The sequence below is a fragment of the Pogoniulus pusillus genome, chromosome 7, assembly GCF_015220805.1.
Source record: "Pogoniulus pusillus isolate bPogPus1 chromosome 7, bPogPus1.pri, whole genome shotgun sequence".
NCBI lineage: Eukaryota > Metazoa > Chordata > Aves > Piciformes > Lybiidae > Pogoniulus > Pogoniulus pusillus.
In genome coordinates, this window is record NC_087270.1 from 10,839,048 (window position 1) to 10,867,008 (window position 27,961).

Genomic DNA, 27,961 nt, shown 5'->3' on the forward strand with positions numbered 1-27,961 from the left:
GTTCCAACACCTCCCTGCCATGGGCAAGGATACTTTCTACTAGATCAGGTTGGCCAGAGTCACATCCAGCCTGGCCTTAAAAGCAGTCTTTCAGTATATAAAAGGGGCATGTAAGAAAGACATGTAGCGACAGGACAAGAAACAATAGTTTTGAACTGAAAGGGCAGATTTCGGTTGGACATTCTTTATGGTGGGATTGGTGAGAAACTGGAACAAGTTGTCTAGGGAGATTGTGGAGTGTTCAAAGTGGCAGTGTTCAAGGTCAGGCTTTGAGGAATCTGATCTAGACAAAGATGTCTCCGCTCACTGGAAGGGGGTTGAAACTAGATGATGCTCAACTGTTGTACAATTCTGTGATTGGAGTCTATTCTTCTTACTATTAAACTCTAGGATAACAGCTATATAATTATTTACTGTTTGCTTTTTTAAATATACATAATGTTTGTAGAAATGTCATATTTTCAGAATTGGACCCTACACAAATCTAAATATTTGCAAGATAAAACAATAATATGTCAGTGGATAGGATAAAAATGTTCATGGTGAAAGATACACATTTCACTGTACATCATAACATTTATGCCCACTCATAGATTCAGCTATAAATTGTTTAGGCTGTGCAGCATCTTTACTAGGAACGAATGGTAAGGTAGATTCATAAATGTGTTAGATGTGATCACACTGTAAATTGTTATATATTTGCCACAGTTAACACAACCTGCGAGTACTGCAGAACAGCTATCATCAACAACTTGAAATTATGACAAAGGGATGATTCTTTTTCCTTTTCTTCCCTTTTTTTTAGACCATGAAAATTAGAACTTCATATGGTGGGACCTCAGTGGAGTGAAATCCTAGCTTAGCAGTTTTCACAGTTGTATATGTGAGTAGTGATTATTTAGTATTTCAAAGCACAGAATATCAAGTAATTTTTTGTCATAACCTACATTTTTTGTTTGCTTGTGTTTACAATCTGTGTACTGATTCTGACAAAAGACATAATTTATTCCAAACTTTGAACAATATAAAGTGTCCTAGCAAGCAAATTGTTTGCTATTTTATTCTTCTCACATCTGTTTGTAATTCTAAACAGTATTGTTTTTGTCAGATTATGGTTTGTACTTAAACCTCATTGAGATTCTAACAATAACATTCTCATATTTGCATTTCTGAAATGGCTCTTAAAAATGTGGCCACTAAATTAAAATGGATGACACTGATAAGAATAGGTAAGAATTAAGTATTTTAAGTTGCTTTTGTTTTACTGTGACATAGTTTATCTGAAGAACATTGGAAACTTCAGAAAATATGGTGGTGTCAATGACTTTCTCTGCCATCAAAACTGGGAAAGAATACCAAAAACAGTTCTATTGCTAAGGTTAGAGAGAAGGTAGGATTTGGCAATCTTTTGCTCAGCAGAGATTTAGCAAAAGTTGTTTGAGTGACTAAGCTGCATGTTACTGGATAATGAGACATAGATTGAAGTCACGAAGTGAGAGTTTCTCAAAGTTAAATAAGGATTATATCCTAGAGCATTGTCTAACTGAGATTTAGGGGATGCTGGAGGATTTAACACAGTCAGTATTACTTGAACATTAGAAAGGATTTTTAAATTATTTCTTCATCTTGCAGCCTTTTCCTAAAAGAAACCACCTCATTCATATTCAAAAGTTTAATAAAGTATGGTGTTCTTGATCTTAAAGGTCTTTTCCAAGCAAAATAATGTTGCGACTGATTCAGGACCAACAGGAATGCTCCACTAAGTGGGTAGAGTTAAAAAGCTGTTTAGACAAACATTAGGAAAAGTTTGATTTGACTGTTACAGGGATTAATTTGGGAACCAGAGCACAAACCTTTTACATAACTCCCTCATTCTTAGGATGAACTAGGTCTGGAGTTGAAGTTGTTATTTCGTAGTCTTTCTGAGGATAGTCAGGAAAACAGATGCTTAATTTTCTGGAGGTTTGAAGTGACAGCTTTTTGACTTCTTACCTATAGGATGGTTGAAAGGATACTTAATGTAAATTATGACAAAATATCTCAATTAAAGACTTTGGAAAACTGATCTTAGGTACTTAATGTCAGCTACACAGAGATAATTTTGCATTTTCTCCTTTTGTGTCTAAATGCCCTGTGTGTAAACCTATCATTATTTCATCCAGCTGTCTCTGAGTATACTGCTGTAATCACTAAGAGTCAAAGACTCACAAAAAAGAAAGTACCTGTTTTCATAGACTGTTGTTAATATGAGTGCATTACATGGTGCCTGGACAGTCCGTATCAGTGATGGCAATGCAAAGTATTTGAACAACCTCTTATGGATTAGATGCTTCAAATTCTGTGCAGGTTCAAACTGAAACCATATCTACAAACATTTCATAGTGCAGTTGCTCAATTCAACACTAAATACAACAGTCCTGCTCACTAAAGGTTTTGGTAAGTGGAGAACATATACACAACAAACATATGTAAACCTTTTATATTTGAAAAGACATAGGAAAAATGGCTTTACTAAAAGAGTGCTCAGGCATTGGAACAAGCTGCACAGGGAAGTGGTGGAGTCAACATCTCTGCAGATATCAAAGAACCATGTAGACATGGTGCTGTAGGACATGGTCTAGTGCTTGTGGTAGTGTTGGTTGATGGTTGGACTTAATAATCTTAGAGGTGTTTTCCAGTAGTGATTCTGTGTCTTTCCCTCAGACTGTCTGGCTGATATTAAGGTAAGTTCACAGAGATACCAAAGGGGTACTAAGAGGTCCTAACACAGTCACAAATCTCAAAAAGTGAAAGAAGAAAATAAGATTGATCCATAAAACTCTTGGGGTTTATATTTCTCATTCATTGTCTGTCTTCATAAGGTAAATCATATGTTCTTAACTCCCAACTAAAATGTCTTCAAAATAATTGCTTTAAAAAAAATTACTTTATTAGGGTTGGGCAAATGAGATAATTCTTTTTTTCTTGTCATTCTGTTTACCAAATCATCTACAGGACAGTCATTTTACAGTTCAAATAATGGTAATTACTAAATAGCTTTGATGCTTCAACAGTTATTTAAGCACTTGAGATGGGATTCTGATGGGGAAAGTTTTTCTGTGTAAAAAAGGTATATTTTGCTAGGATTTGCAGGAAAGCTAAGTAAAAGAGTTAGTGACACAGACTTGCATTCTTGATTTTAAGCATTTCTGGTGCAGCTTTCTGGTGCCTTATAAATATTAAAGAGAGTTCTTTCTAGACAAATTTCAAATATTAATCATGTTACTAATGTTTTATCCAGCTTCAGAGCACTTCTTAGGCTTTAGTGACTTGATGTATATTTTCATCTATGCTCTGGAAAAAGGGGCTTATGTACTAGATGTATCAGATGCCCTATTTTCATGAAGAATTGCAGATCAACTGATACTAAGTAGACATGCCTCTGATATCAAGACTGTGTTGAATGCTATATTACAGAGCAGTGTGTGTGCATGCAGACTTTTGCAGTCCCTGAAAATGGAAAGTGCTGTGCCAGTACAAAATATATAGCATTAAATATGACTTTCATAATAAAACTATGGTTTTCTTGTCCTGCAGAAATTTGAGATAGAAAGCATCATCCTTTCTGCTCCCAAGCATTCTATAGTCAACAAAGACTAAGTAAAATACTAGATTTAAATACTCCAGCTTCCTGAAACATCAAAACTTATTTCCCTCCTGGGGCAGACTTAGTAACCAAAGGTCAAATTAAGGTGTTACTTTCCTGCCCTCAAGCTATTTTAGGGCTTGTTCTGGCTATTTTTTCTGTTGATGAGAGAACTTTTTTCATGTACGTGGCAGTGTTCAATAATCCCCTGGATGTATGCAGCTCTGAACAAACACTCTGTGTTGTCACAGAATGTTAGGAGTTGGAAGGACCTCTTGAGATTGTTTACTTCAGCCTCCCTACCAAAGCAGGATTGCTTGGGGCAGGCCTCACAGGAACACATCCAGGCAAGTTTTGAAAGTCTGCAGAGAAGGAGACTCCAAAATCCTGCGTTGCAGCCTGTTCCAGTACTCTGTCACCCTCACTACAAAGAACTGTCTCCTTGTGTTGAGGTGGAGCCTCTTGTGTTCTAATTTGTACCCATTGTTCTTTGTCCTATCACTGAGCACCACCAAAAAGAGACTGGCACCTTCACCTTGATACCCACCTCTTAGATATTTATAGACATTGATTACATCCTCTCTCAGCCTTCTCTTCTCAAGGTTAAACAGCCCAAATTCTCTTATTTTTTCTTCATAGGAGAGATGTTCAAGTTCCACAATTATTCTCCTCAACAGATCCCCATCTGTCTTGAACTGGCGAGACCACAACTGGACATAGTGGTCTCACCAGGGCAGAGTAGAGGAGAAGAACTACCTTAGGCCTGTTAGACACACTTTTCTTAATGCATCTCACAATGCCATTGGCCCTCTTGGCCACAGGGGCACATTGCTGTGCTATGGATGACTTGCTGTCCACTAGGACTCCATGACCTTTCTCCTGCAGGAGGTTGCTAGCAGGACAACCCTCAGTCTGTACTGGTGCCTGGTGTTATTCCTCCCTAGATGCAGGACTCTTCACTTGTCCTCAGTGAATTTCATGAGGTTTGCCTTCACCCAGCCTGTCCTGATCTCATTGGATAAAAGCACAGCCTTCCAGTATGTCAGCCACCCGTCCCAGGTTAGTATAATAAATGTTTTGCTGAGGGTACCTTCAATCCTTTCATCCAGGTCATTGATGAATATATTGAACAAAACTGGACCAAATAGTGATCCCTGAGTAACACCGCTAGCCACAGGCTTCCAACTGGACTCAGTACTGCTGATCACAACTCTCTGGACTTTGAGCCAGTTAACAGTCTATCTCACAGTCCAATCATTTAACTATGAGGATGTTGCGGGAAATGGTACCAAAAGACTTGAAGTCAAAATGGGTGATATCCACTGCTCTCCCTTCATCTATCCACTTTGTCATGCCTTCGTAGAATCATAGAATCAACCAGGTTAGAAGAGACCTCCAAGATTATCCAGTCCAACCTAGCACCCAGCCCTATCCAATCAACTAGACCATGGCACTAAGTGCCTCATCCAGGCTTTTATTGAAGACCCCCAGGGACGGTGCCTCCACCACCTCCTTGGGCAGCCCATTCCAATGGGAAATCACTCTCTCTGTGAAGAACTTCTTCCTAATATCCAGCCTATACCTACCCTGGCACAACTTGGGACTGTGTCCCCTTGTTCTATTGCTGGTTGCCTGGGAGAAGAGGCCACCCCCCACCTGGCTACAATGCCCCTTCAGGTAGTTGTAGACAGTAATAAGATCACCCCTGAGCCTCCTCTTCTCCAGGCTAAACAGGCCCAGCTCCCTCAACCTCTCCTCATAGGATTTGTGCTCCAGGCCCCTCACCAGCTTTGTTGCCCTTCTCTGGATATGTTCCAGCACCTCAACATCTTTCTTGAATTGAGGGGCCCAGAACTGGACACAGTACTCAAGGTGTGGCCTGACCAGTGCTGAGTACAGAGGAAGAATAACCTCCCTTGTCCTACTGGCCACACTGTTCCTGATGCAGGCCAGGATGCCATTGGCTCTCTTGGCCACCTGGGCACACTGCTGGCTCATCTTCAGCTTACTATCTATCAGTACCCCCAGGTCCCTTTCCTCCTGGCTGCTCTCCAGCCACTCTGTCCCCAGCCTATAGCGCTGCTTGGGGTTGTTGTGGCCAAAGTGCAGAACCCTGCACTTGGCCTTGTTAAATCTCATCCCATTGGCCTCTGCCCACCCATCCAGCCTGTCCACGTCCCTCTGCAGGGCTCTCCTACCTTCCAACAGATCAACACCTGCTCCTAGCTTGGTGTCATCTGCAAACTTACTGATGCTGGACTCAATCCTCTCGTCCAGATCATCAATAAAGATATTGAACAGGACCGGGCCCAGTACTGATCCTTGGGGAACACCACTTGTGACTGGCTGCCAACTGGATGTGGCACCATTCACCACCACTCTCTGAGCTCTGCCATCCAGCCAGTTCTTGATCCAGCACAGAGTGAAAGAAGGTTATCATATTAGTTAAGCAAGATTTACCCTTAGTGAATCCACAGTGACTACACTTGATAACCCTCTGGCATAGTTAGAAATAACCTCCAAGAAAGAGTTGCTCCATCACCTTTTCAGGCTGACTGGTCTGTAGTGTCCAAGGTCTTCCTTCTTGCGTGGGGCACCTCCCCCAGAAAGATATTGATTGAAAATATTACTCAGGCTAATGATAGGGAGTTTGAACCAAGGAGAATTTTACCATGTTTTATGAAATCGGAATTCTTTTGATCCTTGTAATTTCTGAGTGTCTGGGAACCATCATGAAAAAAATGGATAAATTTTGAGTTTGAAAAAAAAAGCTTGAAGGTCAGCACTTCAAAATATTTTTTTGGAAAAGGCAATTTTAGTAGTACAAGTTGAAAGTTCATCTTTAGGTTGCTCTTCTGAAGTCTGTTCTGCAAACTTTCTTAAAAAATGCTAAGAATGAGGACATATTAAGTGTCAACCCTTTTGAAGGCCTAATCCAATTAATTAACTAGAGCATGAGAACTCTCCTTTTATACATAGTGTGTACAAGTCAAGTTACAACATCTAACAAGGCTGTTTTCATCTGTGCTACTCCAGAAAGTCTTCTGAAAAAGAGTTTCCTAAGCTCCATAGCTAAGAGTGCAGTTACAGGGGTACATTTGCCTTCTTTCCTCCAGTCATCTGAAAACTAAATCTTGACAAAGTTATCTTTGCTTTAATCATAAATTCACAGAATCAGCCAGGTTCAAAGAGACCTCCAAGATCATGCAGTCCAACCAATCACCCAGCCCTATCCATGGCTAGACCGTGGCACTGTGTACCTCACCCAGTCTTTTCTTGAACATCTCCAGGGATGGCATCTCCACCACCTCCCTGGGCAGCCCATTCTAAGGTCCCTTTCTGCCTGGTTGCTCTCCAGCTAGTCTATTCCAAGCCTGTAGTGCTGCTTGGGGTTGTTGTGGCTGAAGTGTAGTACCCTGCACTTGGATTTGTTTAATCTCATCCTATTGGCCTCTGCCCACCCATGCAGCCTGTCAAAGTCCCTCTGCAGGGCTCTCCTACTATCCAACAGATTGACACAGCTCCTAGCTTGGTGTCATCTGCAAAATTACTGATGATTGACACAATCCTCTCATCCAGGTCATCAATAAAGATACTGAACAAGACTGGGCCCAGCATTGAATTTTTTTCCTCCATAAACTGGAGTAATGATGTGATTAAAGCTTTAAAAGAATTTGTTCTAAATGAATTATTTTAAATTAATAACAAAATATAAAACATATTCCTTCAATGACTTATCTTTGCTTTGTATCTCAGACTATCCTATTAAGAGATTCTTTAAAAGATATCTTTCTGTTCAGATTTCAATTGGCTTGTTTCAAAACTGTTTTAACATTTCTTTTTGGCTAGCTCTGCATATTTTTCTCAAGTGTCTGGTATAGACAGAGAAGGAAAGATAAGTGATGCTAATGAGAAGCAGCTATTTTACCTTTGACATTGCTTATGGCCCTATAGATATAACTTATATTTTATAACTTGCATATAAAAATGACTTTATCAAATGTATGAATACTTTGATGCTCATGCTGTTAAAACTGTTGGAGATGTTTTGGTTTGTATATCTATCAGACTTTGGCAAAGGTTCACTTGTACCTTTGTATTTCTAATTGGTAGAGAAGCTTGAGATCTCCAGCCAGAAAGGCATGATTCGAAGAATGCATTTCTAAAATGAAATGATGCACATCACAATTTCAACCTTGATCAAAGAAATTGCAACTAAAGAAGAAACTTGTTCTCTACTTACAATATTGACTCCTCTATAATTTTGTATAATACTGCTTTAGAGCATTGCAGTGTCAGTAACCTCATTTCTTTGTAGTGTCAGTGATATAGTCCTGCATAAAATAATGGAATCATAAATTAGTCATAGAAATCATACATCCTTTCTCTCTAAAAAGTGAGGTTATTTCTTCTAGTAACAAGTATTGTCTGCTTTTAAGCCTGTGGAAAGGAAACAAAGACTAACTCAATTACAGCCTGTTGATAGAGTTCTCCCAGGACACAGTGTCCACATGCCATACAGTTCACTGTTCTTCATGTTTTATTTCCACTTTATCACCAACAGCAGAAATAAAACCCTCTGACAGCTAGACCACCTTGCTAAGAGTATGTTAACCTTTTTTATAATGGGTATCTCTACAGCAGTAAGGTTCAGTGATATGAGTGGAGTAGGGGACTTCAGTAATTTGTTTATAAATCTAAGCAAAGATATAGCTCCCAAAATGAAGAAAGACCTGGCAGATGTTCACAAATTGCTGGGCCAACACAGGAACAAGTAAATGACATTTAATGGACTGTGATAGACATTTGAGCACAGATTAGATGTAGTACTTCTTCTGGCTTTAAACTTTTGGAATCTATGAAATTGTACAGAGAGAAGGATTTTCAGTACTATTTCTGTTTCAAAATACTTATATTAACTTTGTTACCCATCACCTAACCTTCATTATTAGATATCTTATAATCTTCTCTCATTCACAATGTATGTTTTGATCTTAGTGCTGAAGCACTTTGATCAGAGGGATATCCAAATAGTCATTACAACTTTCGTTGAGGTTCTGTTTCTTATTTCATTATGAATTTTAACTATTTTAGTTAAAGAAATGAGTTGGTATCAGCATATTAATAGATGTCTGGAAGCACTCAGCCAGAAATACAGACAGTGTAGAATTGAACTCACATATAAGACAGTACAATTTAAAATGTCTATGCATTATGGAATATTAGTTTTGATCATAAAGACCCTGTGCCATTTCAAAGTGAAAGAAAAGACAGGTGTGGTTTTCTAAAGCAGTTATAGAAGTATATAATACAAATCTACAATACAGCCCAAAATAGAAGTTTAAATCTGATCATTTCTGTAGTTCAAGACATGATTACCTGGCCCCATGATGTTATTCCATCACAATCTGCAAGGATAAATCTATTTAGTGTTGTTTTCTACCATTTCATACAAAGGTGACATACTTTCTATCTGAAAGTAACAAACTACTAGTTTCTGTTTTGAACAGGAACATATGCAACAGGGCTACGGGAAACCTTTGCCCAGAGAGGTTGTGGAGTTGTCTTCTCTGGAGACTTTCAAAACCTGCCTGGATGCATTCCTGTACAAACTACCCTAGGTGATCCTGCTGTAGCAAGGAGGTTGGACTCAATGATCTCTGGAGGTCCCTTCCAACCTCTAACATTCTGTGATTCTGTGAAACCTGATAGACACAAATGAAAAAAGGAGTTATTTGACTAATGAGATATTGCACTTGTGCAACCTAAAATGCAAAAATATTTTCTTATCCTATGATAAGAAGACATCCAAACACATAAAGCAACTGCTGAAATTCGAAGTAAAAGCCAGGACAAAACCAAGCACCAAATAATTGGTTACATTTCAGTTACAGAAAAGATGAGTAATCAGTACAAAATGTTGTAAAGTGTTAACTCTAGAATTGCACAACGCTGATCTTTTCCAAGGGAAAAGGAATGAGCAATTAAACTACTGTCCATTGAAATGGTGCTAAAAAAATAGATTACAATGAAAAGAAAGAGTTAGTCCATGTTTTCATTGTCAAATTAAGTTTGAGAAAAGGAAATACATGCAAAAGGGTAATTCTTGTGATAACATCTGTTACTACATCATACTTTAAATCTTTCTGTGTATATGCATACGTGATTTCTATTAATCTATGTTAAATCAAATGAAGCTGAGGTGTACACTGACTAACTTAAACACAATCTAGATGGAATCCAGACTATTGATTGTAAGGGTAAAACCAGCTGAAGATCCTTTTAGAACATGGTGAGAGTCATTGTCAGATGAACAGGATATATACTATTTGTAAGTGAAATGTCAATACATCTATCATTACTCCTTCCAGAAGAAAATGGTTTGGACAAAAGCAGAATACAAAAGTATCATTATTTACTCCATTTTACATGGTTTGCATTTTTCTTCTGTATATTTCCTTGTTTTCTTGCTTTCACATCACACAATAAATAGCAACAAAGTTGCTGTAAATGTAAAATCTTACTGCCTATATTGGATGGCAAACAAAATGTTTTTATTTTTTTCTGTCAGGATACAGTAATTCTGTCATGCCATGGAATTTACAATGAATTCTATAAACTAATAACAAAACAGTTATCTAAATATCCTGATCCAGAATCAGAATGCAAATTTCAGCAGATCAGTACACTAGACTTGAAGTGACAGGTAATTTTAAGTGACTAAACAAAAGGAACAAACTCTGAAGAGTACAAGTCCACTGAGACACAGTACACTGACTTACTCATATGGTGACCAAAAAATTTTAAGATGGCAGTCATTACTGGTTGATTTCTGTTTGGACAGTATTTGCCTCTTAGTAAGCCTTACTCAAATGCTGTCCAAACATAATCCAGGGAACACTTGTCCTTGTTCAAGTAACTTTTACATTGAGCCCCAACCTACATAAATTCACTCTGTCAGATACACTGCTCAATAACTGCCACTTCTCATTCCCTCTTTCATTATTATGCTTCAAAATTACAGAAGCTAATACAGCAAAAGTTGTCTAAGATTTAACAAGTGTGGTATGGCTTTTTTCAATAGCTTTCTGTATTAATTTGTTACACCCTAGCATTTGTTATGACTAATTATGAAGGTGGCAGGGGAAGAAGGGTAAAGGTTAATGACATCTCAGATCTTATGTTTGTCGCTACCAAGGAGAATGTAGTTTCTGAAGAAGCCAGGTTCTGTCTTAATGACTACTGGATCATTATTGAGGTAATTAATTTTGGAGGAAAGGAAAGAAGTCTGTGAACAAGAGGAAAGAAAGCAAAGAGGAAAAGGTACAGCTTCTCACAATAGGTCTTTTAAGCCTGTATTTTGCAGCTACATCTATGTAGAAGATAACAATTCCCAGTAATGTGCACCAGTACATAATGTAGAATTTTCATGTCTCATTGTTAAAAGCATGGCAGCCATCATTTTGACACACTATCCACAGGCAAGTAATTAGGGTTTTCTGTGAGCATCAGGTCACTTCTGTCCTCCGTTAGGCTCATGTTTTAGCATTTATCACTGAGTCTAACAAGTAAAGGGAAAGGAAAAGCATCAGAGCAGTTTCCAAGCATGGTTCATTCCTCACTCAATGCAAGTCCCTGAAAGAGGTGATGTCCCTGCCTTTAATCTTTCTGTCCTGTAATGGAGAGCCATCAGAATTAGACAGATATCTTCTCTTAGTGGCCAGATTCACAGAGAAGTTGTGGAATAAAGCATTTAAAATTAGTAAATATGTCCCAAAGAGATTATAATTATTGCAATGTTTTGACAGTGAGTGACAATCTTGATATTTATGTGGCACCCATTCCTGAAAAGACACCGCAGAACTCCATAGCAGGAATTTATTAATTCCTCAGCTTTTAGTTATTTCCTTTTTCTCATTGATTTAAGCAGATGGATGACTTATTAAATATGCTAATAAGTTCAGCAAGGAAGGAAAAAAAAACACCACCTCAATTTGTTTCCAAAGCCATGCAGTACTATGATCACCACCAAACAATACCTGACCTTAATATGATCAGAAGGTGAATGTATAGGTTTCCATTTTTTGATAGAAATAGGCCTATTTTGAGCACAAAATCTCAAATTCAGTCCTATATTCTATGTACTTTAAAGTGATGCTTTTTTCACTGCACAATGTATTTCTCTTTTGGAACAGAATTAGGGTACTGCTGAGGAAAGGTTATTAGCAGTGGTAGTATATTAGCACATTATCTACAAAGCAATTCTTGTTTTGGTTTTGGAAACCAAAATTATTACAATCCCTTGTCAGCTTATTAGCAATTTATAAAAGTTCAACTGGACCACACTTGTACCAAAATACAGCTTAGCTGGCTTGCTTATCTCCACAGCAATTAGAGGTATATGAGTGATGAATTTGCTGTATGGTACCAGAGGTAGTTGGCTCTATTTAAATAATATGCTGATGTACTTCTCCATTATGTCCCAGGGATTTATCTAGCATTGAACACAACAGGAATGGAGCAAGTACTCAGGAAATATGCTGAAGGATATTATTTTCCCTATCAGAATCTGCAGTCCATCCCTTTGTTAGTCATATTTATTGTCTTCAAATAGAGCTGTGACATCTCATGCTGTCAATTTATCTGTCAAATGGCTGAAATGTCCAGGTTTATGTTTTCTACCTGAAGGCCATGTTGCAAATGGTCAATACTTCTGCAGTCATTAATTGGACTTAATGTACTCAGCCTGAGATTACAGCTGCAAACAAACAGCAGAAAAATGTGACTCATTCATGGTAACTTAAGCTATTCTTTCACAGTATCAAGGTCAATGACTAGGATGCACAAAGGTTTTACTTCTCCTTATGGTGCATTTTGCAGTTACTTGAAATGTTAACTCAGATTTCTGTAGCATGGACTCATGTTTATTAAGCATGTAAGAGCAATAGGACCTCAAAACCACTGTGCACTTAAGGGGACTTTTAACAGCTCCTTTGAAAATTAGCAGTGATCTTTCAGAACAAAGCCAACAAGCAGCAAACTATCAAAGCATGAGTTTATTCTCTTTTCAATCTGGAGGTTGGGACAGATCCTCCCAGCTCAGTATTTCCCACTTCAATCTCTAAGGCAAAGTGCTCTCCTGCACTTTTTCCATGCACTGAGGTTCTCTTGTTATCTTATTACTTAATTACAGCTGATAAACAATCCACCATCTTTTAAAAGTAGGTGTGTTAACCAGTTTATTAAATATTAGGACCCAGATGTAGAAAAGCTTCCTTGTCTGGCTGAGAAATAACATAGGCATTTCTTTGTTTACATCTTCAAGTTTTGTTGATTTCAATGTATTCTGTCTTTATTGTTCTTACATTATCAGAATCTTTGTCACATAATTCATAGAATCAACCAGGCTGGAAGAGACCTCCAAGATCAGCCAGGCCAGCCTAGCACCCAGCCCTAGCCAGTCATCTAGACCATGGCACTAAGTGCCTCATCCAGGCTTTTCTTGAACACCTCCAGGGACGGTGACTCCACCACCTCCCTGGGCAGTCCATTCCAATGCCAGTCAGGCTGTATCATGAGAATGAGGAGTATTTAATTCCAGTCTCACACAGCCATTCACATGACTGGCACACAACTTTGGGTTTTTTTAATTAAGTTTATCATTATTTCTACTCAAGAGTCTTGTTGCTTTACTTCTCTTTTCTCCCTGTCCCACAGGAGAGGAGAATTAATAAGAGACTGGGTGGGTGTTGCCTGGAGTCAACCCATCACACTTGACAAAACTCAACATGTAAAAAAAGTTAAGGACAAAAGTAGACTATGCTCTGTGTCATGACATCTTTATAACTGCTTTCCTTTTTAAAGCAATTGTGCAGTAGATAAATACGATGACATGGAAAATGGTTTGTGTTTGTTTGTCAGTAGTCATTAATTCTTCTTTCATATCTGCTCCTTAGTATCCAGATTTTTTAAAAGACCTAGATTTTCATAAGGAGGAAAAAAAATTATTCACGTCCAGATGGTGAAGGTCTCTGGCGGTAGGCCTGATAGGGCAAGCATAGGTTTATCCATGTTGGCTTGCCCAGACATGTTCCCTTGCTTCTCCTGTGCTGGGGAAAGCAAACATAGGAGGGGAGGGCAAAAGCCCTGGCTTTGCCTAATATGCTGAAGCCTGGCAAAGTGCCATTTTGATTGGCTAATCTATGTCTAATGCCCCGTTACTCTTGGGCTGGATATTGATAAAAGGGATGGGCAGGTGACACGGGGACTGCTGACACCACATTTTGCGTCCTGAATTTGCCTGGAGAGCTTATCCGGAACCAGCTCTAAATGCCTGCACACGATCAGCCTGCACAGCCCCCAGTGTGACATCGTGCTGAGACTGCACATGGCAAGACATCCTGCCTGCACCTGAAAGTCTCCTGCTAAGACTAGAGGTCCTGGAGATAAACAGATCACCCAGAGCAGCCAGGAGACAAGGTCAGAGTGTCTGCCTCCTTTTGCCACAAGTCTGGGAAGAATCAAGTCTCAACAGCCAACAATACAGAGTTCTCTGAAAGCATTTGGCTCCTGTCTGGGACTGTGGCTAGCCTCACAAGTTGGGTAATAATAATTTAGTGAGTAAATACTTAAAAGCCTCTTCCAGTATAATATTTGCATTTGCCACTTTAAGAAGTAAGTGTTCTAGTTTTGCCTGTTCTCTGCATGTATAAATTTCCAAACTGTGCATTTTCGAACCTGTGAATAAGTTTTCTGGCAAATTTTAATGTTAATAAAAAGGTTTTGTAGTTATTAACAATCATCACCTGCATATAAAAATTAATACAGATTATTAATTTTGCATAATCTGTCACAAGGTCATACACATTTCACCAAAAATCATCTGCTAGAAGTGAGTGAAGACAAAGCTTTACTAAAAAAACTCAGCTCTACAAAGGATTTAATCATATATGAGATAAGGATTTGACTTTATACACCAAAGTGGTACTTCTGAGATTTAACAAGGCCAAGTGCAGGATTCTGCACTTTGGCTACAACAACCCCAAGCAGCACTACAGGCTGGGGACCTGGGGGGTACTGATAGATAGTAGCTGAAGATGAGCCAGCAGTGTGCCCAGGTGGCTAAGAGAGCCAATGGCATCCTGGCCTGCATCAGGAACAGTGTGGCCAGTAGGACAAGGGAGGTTATTCTTCCCCTGTACTCAGCACTGGTCAGGCCACACCTTGAGTACTGTGTCCAGTTCTGGGCCCCTCAATTCAAGAAAGATGTTGAGGTGCTGGAGCATGTCCAGAGAAGGGCAACAAAGCTGGTGAAGGGCCTGGAACACAAATCCTATGAGGAGAGGCTGAGGGAGCTGGGGTTGTTTAGCCTGGAGAAGAGGAGGCTCAGGGGTGATCTTATTACTGTCTACAACTACCTGAAGGGGCATTGTAGCCAGGTGGGGGGTGGCCTCTTCTCCCAGGCAACCAGCAATAGAACAAGGGGACACAGTCTCAAGTTGTGCCGGGGTAGGTCTAGGCTGGATGTTAGGAGGAAGTTCTTCACAGAGAGAGTGACTGGCATTGGAATGGGCTGCCCAGGGAGGTGGTGGAGTTGCTGTGCCTGGAGGTGTTCAAGAGAAGCCTGGGTGAGGCACTTAGTGCCATGGTCTGGTTGACTGGATAGGGCTGGGTGATAGGTTGGCCTGGATGATCTTGGAGGTCTCTTCCAACCTGGTTGATTCTATGATTCTGAAGCCAGCGTTTGTTACATCTGAGCATATACCATGTTATTCCTGAATCTTGACCTAACTTGCTACTCGGGCCATTACTATTTTTCCTACAAGTGCTTCTTCAAATGAGTTGCCTGTTTCTGAAAACACAGCATTTTGCAGGGCAGTTTTCAGTTAATGCTGAGCAAAATTAATAGACTATAAAAATGGAGATATTTTACACAGACAGTGAAAGGAGGAGTTAGTTGATTTGCTACATTCCTAGCAATAAAATAATTATCCCTGTGCATTTCTTTGGAAAAAAAAAAAAAGAATGAACTTAACAGTGTAAAGTGACATATTTCATATTTCAGGGAATCTCAGCGGTGCTCCAGAGTTAATACTCTTTGCCAGACAAAATACCTTCCAGGCGTACGTCATACTATAAACAGAGTTTGTCACTAAGAAAGAATACTTATGAATATTTAAAGCAAGTAAGACCTAAAGGCAGGGCTATTCTCTCCATGAGGAATAGTGCACACTTCATGTGAAGGTCACATGCTATTGGAAGTTGAAAGACTCCACGATGTTCTCTATCACAAGCCAGTGCATGAGTCAGTAACCCATTCCAGCTCAGCCTCAGGGATTAGTGCCAGTGGAAATTCTACCTCTCTTTGCTATGTAAAAATCTAGCTTTGAAAGTTTTATCTTTGAAAGGCTACATTTAAGATGCTTTGATCAGTGTTTCTTAATTTCCTGAGTTTATTAGAGTTGCTTAAACAACACTAGAAAACAGTGCATTTCACAGGAAATACAAGTAATTGAATGTTCAAATTACATTTTAGGTTAGAAGAAAGCTCTATCATGTCATATTGGTTCATCTAACAGTAATTTTAATTCAAGATGTGAAGAGCCTGCATGAGAATAAAGAAATGAGGACAGGCCCTGCTCTTCAAGCAGTGCTCAGGTTGGCTGTTTGGTATCGGAGTTTCCATACTGCAATTTCTATTAAACATGTTCCATAGTGAAGCCTTGAAGGAGCTCAGTTTTAAGAGAGAAAGATGCTTTTATGTCTCTGAGCAGGGGAATCTTTATGAAAGAATGCAACACTCCCTTTGCCCCAGTTGACCTCAAACTTCAGGAAGACCATTAAATAATTAAAGCTAAAGTTTATGGAATCCCAGAGTTACAGAACATTGCAGGTTGAAAAAGATCATTAGAGATGATAGAGGAGAGCACTCCATGAGAAAGCAGATAGAAAATGCCACAGTACTTAATGCTTTCCTCACACTGCTGTTTTCTGGTAAGATTTGTCTTTGTGAAGCCCAAGCCCCTGAGGCTGGAGGGAAAACCAGGAGAAAGAAGTCTTATTCTAAGTGAAGGAAGATTAGATTAGGGGATGTTTAAACAAACTGAACATGAACAGGTCCTCCGGACCTCCTGAGATGTACTGAAGGAGCTGAAGGCTGATGTCATTGTGGAACCACTTTCAATCATCAAAATATCACAGTGACAGGAAAACTGAAGATTGGAAGGAAGCAAATACAATCCCTGCCTTCAAGAAGTGGAAAAAAGAGGATCTGGGGAACTACAGGCCTCACCTCAATCCCTCAGAAACTGATGCAGCAACTAATGCTGGAAACCTTTTCCAGGCACATCAAAGACAAGAAGCTGATTTGGACTAGTAATTATGAGCTGATGAAGGGAAAATAATGCAGGCCTGGGCTTTGGCACAAGAGTCTATCTTGAGCACGTTTGCAGGCAGTATTTAGGGATTTCTGCTTTATCCATGCAGTCATATATTGGAGCAGGTTGCCCTCTGATCCAGGTTTTCCATCTTTAGACAGATTAAAAACCTAGCTGGACACAGCCCTTAACAATCTGTTTTAGCTGATCTGCTTTAAAAAGCTTTTTGAAACAGATGATATCCACAAGTCATTTCCAGCCGCAAATATTCTGTTGTGTTATCTTCTTCATTGTAAAGCAACACCTCCATTTTTCCTTTCAAGCATTGAAACAAGATGCCCAGGGAAGTGATGGAGCCACCATCCCTGGTGGTGTTTTTAAAAACATGTAGATGTGGCACTTCAGGACATGGTGGTGACAGTTGGATTTGACGATCTTAGAGACCTTTTCCAACCTTAATGAATTTATGATTATTTTAAGATCCTTTCTTATTTCCTAGGGTTTATCTGCCATATTTTGTACATCTTTTACAGGTCTTTGATTTGCCCACTATTTGTGTGTGAGGTCTTGCTGTTGTGTATGTCTTCCAGCAAAGCGTGAAGTAAGCTTTCTGGCAGAACACAGATCCATAATGTGCTGCCTGTGCCCAATGATGTAGTGCACAATCAAGCTGTGAACAGCCAATGAAGCCTACAGCAGCCTCAGTGCCCCACTTAATTGTTTGTTCAAGTTCCAAAACTGAGCTGAGACCCGTGAAAACTTGGCTTGTGTTTCTTTGTCAACACGTATGCCTCATCCATAAATGCCTTGTTGACGCTTAATAGAAGAGATTCATCTGTGGAATAATTGTTACATACTTGTGTCTAGTAGATGCTATAAAAATAAAGAGAGATTGCAGCATGAGAAAGTATCATTCCTTATAAATTATAGTATATCTGCTTTATGTCAAAGAGCCACAAAATTGGTATTGGTGATTGATCAGTGTTATTTTAGCTGCCTGAGACTTAAAATACATACTTTTATCAGCAAAAAAACCCCAACCAAAACCAACAAGAATTATCTGGTTGATCTAGTCTGTAATATCTTCCATGGTGTTAGCTACCAGGGCATTCTAATAATTTAATAAACTTAACTCATTTACTACTGTGTCAATAATTACTTCATTATTCTGAGACTCATATGTGTTTGATTATTTTAGATATATTAAGGTTAACAAAAAAAAATTAAAAGCAAAGAGAAATTAACATTTCTCTCTAACATTTCTCTCAGGAAACCCAATGACAACTAAAAAAAAGTAGTGGGGTTTTTGTGGTTTTGGTTGGTTTGTTTGTTTTTTCTGTAACTACCTATTAAAAAAGCGAGCCTGTAATTGTTTGCTGAATTGTTTATCGAGTAAGGAGGAAGATATTCTGAGTAGAAGTGACAGTCAAGAATTTCTTACTTATTTTTCTGCCACTAATGACGCTTTTCTACTGACACTGTTTAAAAGAATTTTGGATGAGGATCTCAAAGTCTTATAGTTACGGAGCCCAGCAGTGAAAATTTTATATACTAAAGTTCCAGGTAGGCTAAGGATTGCTTTCAACTAAAGCATATCTGAAGGGGACTTGGAAAAAGAGAAGGCAAATCTTGAAAGATTCAATCCACTGTGAGTGAGGAGTGGCTTTGACCAGAATGCACAACTCAAAACTTGATTTCACTGAAGAGAAGCTTTGGAAAACCTCCATGCTGTTGTTACACCACTGTGCAAGTTCTTGCTCGAGGACAGCCCTCTTCTTTTTTCAATAGGATTCTTAAAGTGAATTGCACTACATCATTCTCTCTCTGCACTTCTGATCAGACAGTAGCAGTTGCATTTCTGAATATACATGTGCTCTTTGAGTTCTTAATTTCTGAAGCCATTTTAGTCCTATTTTACATTTAATTCATTTTAAAAATGGTAAAAATAAAGATACAATAGAAAGAATAATTTCCGAGAAATCTCAGGATGGATTCATATCAAAGCCAGGATTTTATATGAATCACAGAATCATAGAATCAACCAAGTTGGAAGAGACCTCCAAGATCATCCAGTCCAACCTAGCACCCAGCCCTATCCAGTCATCTAGACCATGGCACGAAATGCCTCATCCATTCTTTTCTTGATCAATGTTTAATTCATATGTAATGGTTTTATTTAGGCTCATTTTTCTTCTTCTCTTATTTTTGCTTACAAGCTCTCTATTATTTCTGTTAAAGTGAAAGGCATAGATCAGGTGATGTTGTCCTTAGCTGGTTTATATTTCCACTGGCAGGTGTTGCTCTCAAGATACCAGAACAATCCCTCAGGGCCAGGCTGGCATGCTTTAAGGATTATCACTTTTTTTTTTTTTTTTTTTTTTTTTTTAATGTTCTGCTGTAATTTTTGCTTCATCTTTTTTTTCAGTGTTATAAACACTTTGACTTCCAGGAAATCTTAGAATTGTGAACCAGAATGTGAATCAATACAGTGATGCAATTTGAGAGCACGTTGTGAGGCACTTAAACGCCTTCTCCTGGGAAACCTGAGGCACTTAAGTTTCCAGATAGTTCAAGCCCAAAACATCAGGACTAAGCTGTTCTGAAGCACAAGGCAGAACAAAACATGCTGTCCAAGAGCAGTGAAGCAGAGGCATCAGGGCAGAAGCAGCATGCACCGAGGCAGAGCAGTGATACAGAAGCTGTTCAACTGCTTTCAACTTAGCTTATTTTATATTATTTGTCTGAGTGCAAAGGCTCCTTTGGCCACAGAGATTCACCAATCAAAATGGCATGTGCAAAACTGACCATATGAGGTGAAACCAGGGCTTGCTCACCATTATTTGGGCAAGACACCAACAAGTAACCTAAACACCTGTGGGTGCCTTTTTATCACTTTGGGAGGGGACAGAATAGCCCAAGCATTTGTTTTCCTCCTGCCCTTGCTTCCCCCATGGACAGAAGTGTGGGGCAAGCCAGGATGTTTAATAAGCCTAATGAGTCTTCCAGGACAGCTTCACAGTAGTTTCCAGTCATTTCCCGTTACCTTTTGTTTTGTCAGTGACCATGCCTTGGTGATACTGTGCCTAATGTGGTGCATGCAGCATCATACCAATAGCAACTTGAATGTACATCAACAGTAGCAAATTAGATGCTGGCAGGAAAAAATGGTAGGTAAGACCATTTGATCAAGAAAGTCAGTGAGAAGAAAAAGGTCAAGGTCTTCCTTGAAGACTTGCAGGAGTATAGTCCCCAGAGTGATGGAAATGAAGAAGAAATGTTTTTTATAGCTTCTTGGACTATTTGGAAATATTGATTTTAGAGTGAAGGTTTCTACAGGTTTTTTCTAGTGCATACTTAAATCTGTAAGATCAAATCAGAACTGGGTTATGAATTTCTATAAAACTTAAGCTATACTGTGCAATGATGCTCAATTCTAGCACATTTAGATTTTAAGTATGAAATTACATTATTTGCAGCAGGCATAAAACCTGCTAGAAAAGAAAAGACACAAAAAACCCACAAACCAACAAAACAAAACCCACCACAAACAACAACAAAGAATAACCAACCAGAAATGTTGTGAACCCTACAAATCTATTCACATATATGACAGAAGCTGATATTTCTGTGTTATACACTTTACTTTTCAAAACAGTAGCATGTATAAGTCTGAAAATAAGATGCATTAACCATTAAAAAACACCCATAGGAAAATAGCATACCATATTAAAAGAAATTGATTAATACCTTTTAGATAATTTTCATTGTCCTTTTATTCTTTTCATAAAAGTAAAGTTTATTTCAGCTGATGAAGTGGACACCCCTGAGCTATTTGCTGTTTTCTTTGAATTGCTTGAAGTTCAGAATTTTCATGAAGTTGTGCCTTCTCTTCAATGTAACTGATAGTCAAGTATTTTCTATGGAGATGAGTCCATCTAACTATAAATGGGTGAATTCAAACACTGAAATATTTGCTGAACCATGCACTGAATATGTTACAATTGATATACTGATTGCAATTTTGCTGTCCTGTTATTAAAGAATTCAATCCAAGAGTTTTTTTCGAAGAAAGAATATCTTGATGGAATTGAAATAATCTTTATAATAAATATCAGTAGAAATACTATCTTGTTACGAAAAGTGCTTCTGTACTTGTACACACAGATCTGTTTTTCTACTGAAAAGCTGTGTTATTTAATCTTCTTACTCTGGTATCCAGAGAAAACCATCCTTAGCTCCTCTTTCTTCAGCCAATGGAGGTAATGATGTAAATCTTATATTAAGTGGCTAAATACACTGTCATTTAATTTTCTCATGGGAATAATTTTCCTAACAAAGGTACTGCAATATGACTGTGTTTTTACAGCAGAGTCAATCTACCATGTTATTGCACAGCATTTTTATTGTTTGTGTCTGTTCTCTTTAAGGCTAATGTGGTCAGGGCAGCAGCATCTAAAAAGAAAGGTCAGTCTCAAAGGCCAGCTATTGTGCTACATGTTCAGACCATTTGGGGAAAGTTAAATACGCAGAGTACTTTCAGTGATCTTCATTGGGAAGTTTAAGCTGGCGGAAATCTCATTCTGCTATTTCAACTGCATTTCTGACTGCAAATTGCCTTGATGTCTTTTATAGAAGACATAAAGCAAGTATCTTAAGATAATCTTTCCCTCTTTTTGCTGTGTGGTAATCTACAGTTCATAAGAACATGAATATGTTGATGTAATTGATCATCTATGTGACTCCAAGTCATGGTAACTGTATAGTTCCAGAACAATGTCAGGAAGATACACTCCAAATCTATACAGATCTAAATGTTGATAGATGTTTGCATTTTTTTGTTACAGTCAGATGCTACCAGGAAAATCAAAGACATTTGTATATAAGATTATTTTAGTTAACCCAGATTAAGTTTTTTGTCCACTTAATCATTATAGAATCATAGAATCAACCAGGTTGGAAGAGACCTCCAAGATCATCCAGTCCAACCTAGCACTCAGCCCTATCCAGTCAGCTAGACCATGGCACTAAGTCTTTTCTTGAACACCTCCAGGGACAGTGCTCATCTGAGAAGAAATGAAAGAGTTGTTTTCTAATAAGTAATACAAAAAAGTATATATTGCAGGAAGAGGAATTTGTGGAAATAATTCAGTGATATTTGTAAGACTTCAATGTGCAGGAAAGGTAAAATTATGCAGCAAAGAGATTTGTTGCGAAAGCTTCCAAGTGTTTGGTATCACCACTGCATGTGGTCTGTGGAATCCAGATCAGAGTATACAGTTGTCTGGCTTCTACTTCTCTATATTTCGTCTGAGTCTGTACTGCTTTCACTTAGACAGCTCTACTAGAGGTCATGAACCAGAGCAGATCTGATACAAAATCATCAACTGCCTTTCTGAGCACTTAGAAAATCATACAAAGTGTTGTTTTTACAGAAACGTGAGTGGAAACCAAGAAAAAGTCTCCTGGTCCACTAGTATCTGTATATGGAACACATAGTTTTATCTAACTGATTATGAAATGGCTTTTTAAAGTGTTTATTAATATGTGCACTTAGAACATTATCTTTTTGTAGAACTTCCATACTAAAATATAGCTTCATATAGATATTTATTGTTACATAGAAAATTCAATTTGAATAAATCGTATTAGATAGAAATATCACAGGAATAGCACTGATTGTATGGTAATGGTAAGAAAAACAAAATATCAAGGATTTTTACTTGTAAACTTGTATTTTTCCTGTGGTGTAGATACAGAAGATACATCTGAAGGCTCAGCAGCAGCCTCAGTCCACAGAAAGTTATAGGAAAGTAAATGCTGTGTTTTAACAGCTTCGTATCAGCAGACATTTTGTACAATTTGAATATGGCTTTATCCCTACAGCACAGAAGTGAGGGGAAAGTAACAAAAAATTACAGGTTGCCATAAAGAGTTCAGATAAGAGTTTAATATAAATGAGATGACATAATGCACAACTACCTTAGGTTATTTGCAGAAAAAAAAAAAAAGCACAGTAGAAAGTAGCAGCAAGCAGAAAGCCACAAGCCAGAGAGCTACCCCACAAACCCTCTCTGTCCAGCTGCCATCCTAGTGGAAGAGAGCCAACACCCAAACCCCTGGAACCTAAAAGTAGCAATCTGAACAGGAAGCTTCTTATTCTGAATTTCAAGCTCCATAATACTTTGTTCCAGACAGCACTTTTAATTTTGAAGCTGGCATGACAGCAGCATGGTATGAATATCAGCAGTAGACTCAACCCTAATTTCAGAAGCACTATATATTCACTCTATCTCTCTATTAACTCACTCTGAGAGGTTCTCTGTCTTCTGATGGAGAAGCTGTAGAGCTGGACTCTTATCCCTTAGCTAGGGTACTCTGAACTTACAGCAGCAGGGACAGATATGATCTCCAGAGCTTTATTAACAATTATTTCTGCTCTGGAATCATTATTTGATAATGGCTTCAGTTAAGACTTATAAAATGAGAACTGAGTCATACTATCAAGATGTTTTGTGGACTCTAAGGCACTCCTATTATTTTGTAGATGGCACAGAGCTCAAAACTCCTATCCTTTGATTTATTGCAGAATGACATATGAAGCTGAAATAACTTAATAATATGTCAGTAACATCTACTTTCTCAATTACATCTCAGATGTGCATGGACAATGAATAAACCAGCGATCTCACTCCATTTTGCAAAGATAAATAAAATGTCTGGTTTCTTAATGGCATGTCAAAGTAAAGGTGTTATTCTGTGTCTTGAAAGCAGGTTCCTGAATTTTAATCAGAGTTAGATAACTGACCTGAGAAAATGCCACAATAATCTGTGCAGCAACTAACAAAACAGTACCTAATGGTTACTTGAGCCCCTTTGAGAATCACTTGGTATATGTCAAAGACCAAATCCTGGTGTAAGTAGCATGGTAGCTGGATGTTGTTTGAAGGCTAACATGTGCAGCAGTGTAGGACATGGAAAATAAGTCATTTTACTTGCAGCTAAACTGTGAAACTCTGAGAGGGTTATTCTGTCCTCACTTTCTCCTGCCATGCGAGGGTTTGCTTAGCACATTTATGAACTTCCATATAGTGTCATCAACACTAGCCATTGAAAATGCACTCCTCTGACACTTTTTGTTTGCTCTTCAGGCTCCTCTTTCTACACAGTACAGACCTTCACCAAAGCAGCTGTGATTAATTTGAAATTGCCTTAGTGATACCATGCACAATACTGAATAGAAAGTGTCTGCATCACTTTGCTGAATGAAAATGTCCTCTGTTTTCATACTTAGAGCCAGCCCTAATAATGTGAGGGCTCACTATATTCCTCCTATAACTTTAGACTAATTATTCACTCCTTGCTCAAGTTCAGGCTTTATTGTTTGAGTATCTGTCATTTGCTGATTCAACACGATGCTTCTTCACGTTAATGTTTAGTTAGAGAACTTTGAATGTGTGAACATATTTTTTCCACAAGGGATTTAAACAGTGTAAAGCAGGGGGAAAATCCATCCATTCTGACTTTTAGATATTAGCTGAAAGCAGTAACTTCAGTCTCCTTCAGCTACATATTCTGGTATGAGATTTTAAGAGGATAGAAGACAGATAGTTATTGTATCAAATAGCTCAATAGGGCATTCATATTTGTCTTCATTTCTGCTTGTTTCTTAGCCACCAAATGAAGTCTAATTAATATTTAAAGACATATACCAATGTTTAACCACTTACTGTTTAATGTCAAGTTTGACAATATTTAGTTTCAAACCCATTATTGTAAAGTGAAGTTGATTATTCTTTGGAGAGTTATATAATTTATGTAGCACGTTTGTCCTTCTCAAACATTTCACTAAGGAAGCAGAAGTATGTGCAATTCACAAACACTGATAAATGTTAACTTGCATCTGTTATTTGTAAAGTCAAAGATTTATTACAAGAGAATGTGTTTGTTTGAAGTTAGCATATACAGCATGCTTTCACTACAGATGCAATTATTGTTATGTTGTAGTTGTTATCAGTGGGTCCAAAGTATAATCATGTGAGAAAGTGAAAATGAAAGAGCAGATAACTAATAGCATTAGAACATTTAGGAGCAATATTGATGTGCAAATACATTTACATAGCTAAATAACCTGACTGCATTACTGAATTTTATTCATTTAAGCAATTAATTTGATTGCAAACAGAAAAAAAAAAAGTACTGGAACTCTATAGATTCTACTGGTTTCCTAATCATCTACTGATTTACAAAATTATGTTCCCTGATACTGAATTGTATTTAGCTTTGTGACTCCATTATTCACTGTCCTTGTCTAATATCTAGGTTAATGTTTAGGATCTTTGCCTGGCATGAACTAGCTATGGCAAAATTATGTTTTCTGAAGCTGATCTGAGCTTAATAGGACAAGACATCAGGTTCTCAAACTTTTTGAGCAGTATCAGTGCCATCAAATGAAGTGACAAAGCTGTTTACTTGGGGATGGCTTTTTATTGCCACATTTTGAAATACGCCATGTCACATCTAAGACATCTTCTGGAAAACGTGATCAGAAGCTATGGCCTCATGTTACATCTGTCACTGAGCAAAACAACCATTTTTAAATTCACTTTTCTTATGAAATTGAGGTGTTATGTATATGGACCATAAAAACCTGAAGTTTTGTGTGGAAATGAATTAAGAAGTCTTTTGGAAATCACTGTTGCTAATAGCGCTTCCAGATGATAACCTAAATGGATTATAATCAAAATGGGTTAGCCAATGAAGTGGAAAAACACCATGTAGATAAAGTAACGCCACACGCAGGAGAGCTGACATTGTACTTAGATCTCTGAGCCTTAAACAAGGCACTCAAGCAAAAAGATTAACAGATGCCTAAATTTGTGATGTAACAAATGGATTAACTGATGTCAGCATTTTAGACCTTCTGAAGAGCTCTTCTGGGTACTGCCTGAAGAAATGTCGGTGTTCAAGTACATTTATTACCTCACTAGGGAGATATAGATTCACTCAGTTACCTTTTGATTTTTGAGTTCAATAGCTTTACAGAAGCACAGACATTATATAAATTATCTATTTAAAATGGTTTCACCTTGATGAGATTAAATAACTCTTGTCAAGATGTTGCATTTTAGCTTTTTGACCTACCACTGGATTTCAAAACAGGAAATTCAATGTTCAAGAAAAGTAAGAAATTGATTACAAGGAAAGTATTTGATGCTTGAAATTATCTGAATGTTTTCTGGTGGTTATATTTGTTTGACTATTATGTTTATAATGACAATGGGAAACCCAGTGATCAGTTATTTTAATATGATTTTTTTGGTGCCATAAACTTGGCACAATTTACTCTCAGTTATTCCACTGAGATAATGCCACATTGGTTTGTTAGAAAGTTATAGCAAATAATTTTGTAAGCTATTTGGATAAAGAAATAAAACAACAGACTTGTTTTGTGATAAAGAGCACTCTCTACACTTTTAAAGTGTTCATTTAATTAGGACTCTTTCTAAAAATGGCTCCATCTAAGAATGTATAGGAAAGGTACTGAAATGTTAAATTGCCAAAATTAGACAATTACAGATACTAAAAGGTAGAGGATTAAAGCAAGACCCTGCTTTTCAGGTCAAAAAATCACTTTGAGTGAAGACTGGTACTGGGAGAGCTGAAAGCCTGGTTATATTGAAATGAATGAGTAAAACTGAGGGAAATTACTTGATCACAAACTCTTAATTGTAAGAACTTTTCACATTCAAAAGCAGTATTCTTGTTGCATTGCGACACAGGAAAATCACTACTGCAATAACTGAAACACTTGCAAGTGATTTGAAAGATGGAGGTTTATGATGACAGTAGTCATAGATCAAGGTAAAGACATTGATGTCACTTAGCAAGCACCATCATGGGCAAAAAACACTTGACACAAGTAAAATTAAATTATTTCCAATTAAAATACATTTGAATAATGAGAACCAAAGCTAAAAGTTAAAATAACAGCTTAATCCCACCTTCAGCCTGTTATCAGGATCAACTTCACTCCGTTTCTAACTTTCTTGCCCCCTATCCCAAACAATGCAGTGAGAATGAGGAATGGAGACTGTAATAGGTCCTCCCTGATGTTCCTTCTTTGCCACATTTTTCCAACATGAGTGTAGTCCTTCAGGATAAACCTACTCCAGCATGGGCTCACATTAGGCTAGAGTACTGCTTCACTATAATCCTCTCTCTAGGATGTAGGGTAATCTCTGGCCTGACACCTGGAGCACCTTCTTCCCTTTCTTCTCTTACCTTGGTGCTTGTGCTGTTGATTCTCAAACTTTTGGTTTACTTTTCCCAATTCCCCTCTACTCATTGGACACTTTTGCCCTTTTTTAATTATGTTCTTGCATAAATGCAGTAGCTTGGCTGCTGGGCTTAACTGTGCCCTGTAGTGGGTCTGTTTGAGCTAGCTGGAACCAGATGTGTCCAACATGGGGGCAGCCCTTGGCCTCTTCTCACAGAGGTCATCCTTTATGGGCTTACCAACAGCGATGAAGACCTACTTTGCTAAAGCAAAACAATTCTGTGTATGCACATGTTACAAACAGAGATTAAGAGCTATTCAGGGTTCACAGACATGGGTCACAGTTCTATCACCAGGCACATCTAGAAAATTAGAATTTCAAATTATTACAAAGGATAAGGTCAAGAACTGAAATTGTATCAACAGATAGAAGGAAAATCATTAAGAAAAGCAGAACACAGGTAGTCAATAAAGATTCTGAAAAGACTATGATTAAGCTGTTGTCGTGGAAGATACATGTCCTGGCTTAGCCAGGCATGATCACATTGTCCTCCTCCCTCTGTTGGGAGTGGGAGGGGAAGCAGAGCGCAGGGAGAAGACAAGGCTTACCCAGACTTGTACTTCCCAAATAAGGCAAAGCAAGCTCCTGGTTTCACCTAAAATGGTCAGGTTTGGCAAAATATC

At 38.2% G+C, this 27,961-nt stretch overlaps 1 long non-coding RNA gene across 1 annotated transcript; it reads left to right on the forward strand.

Moving 5' to 3' along the window:
* Positions 1-807: 807 nt before the first annotated feature.
* LOC135177112 (uncharacterized) lies at positions 808-13,527 on the forward strand. Its single transcript, XR_010302914.1, has 2 exons — positions 808-883; positions 13,343-13,527. It is a non-coding gene; the product is annotated as an uncharacterized LOC135177112 (long non-coding RNA).
* Positions 13,528-27,961: the final 14,434 nt, after the last annotated feature.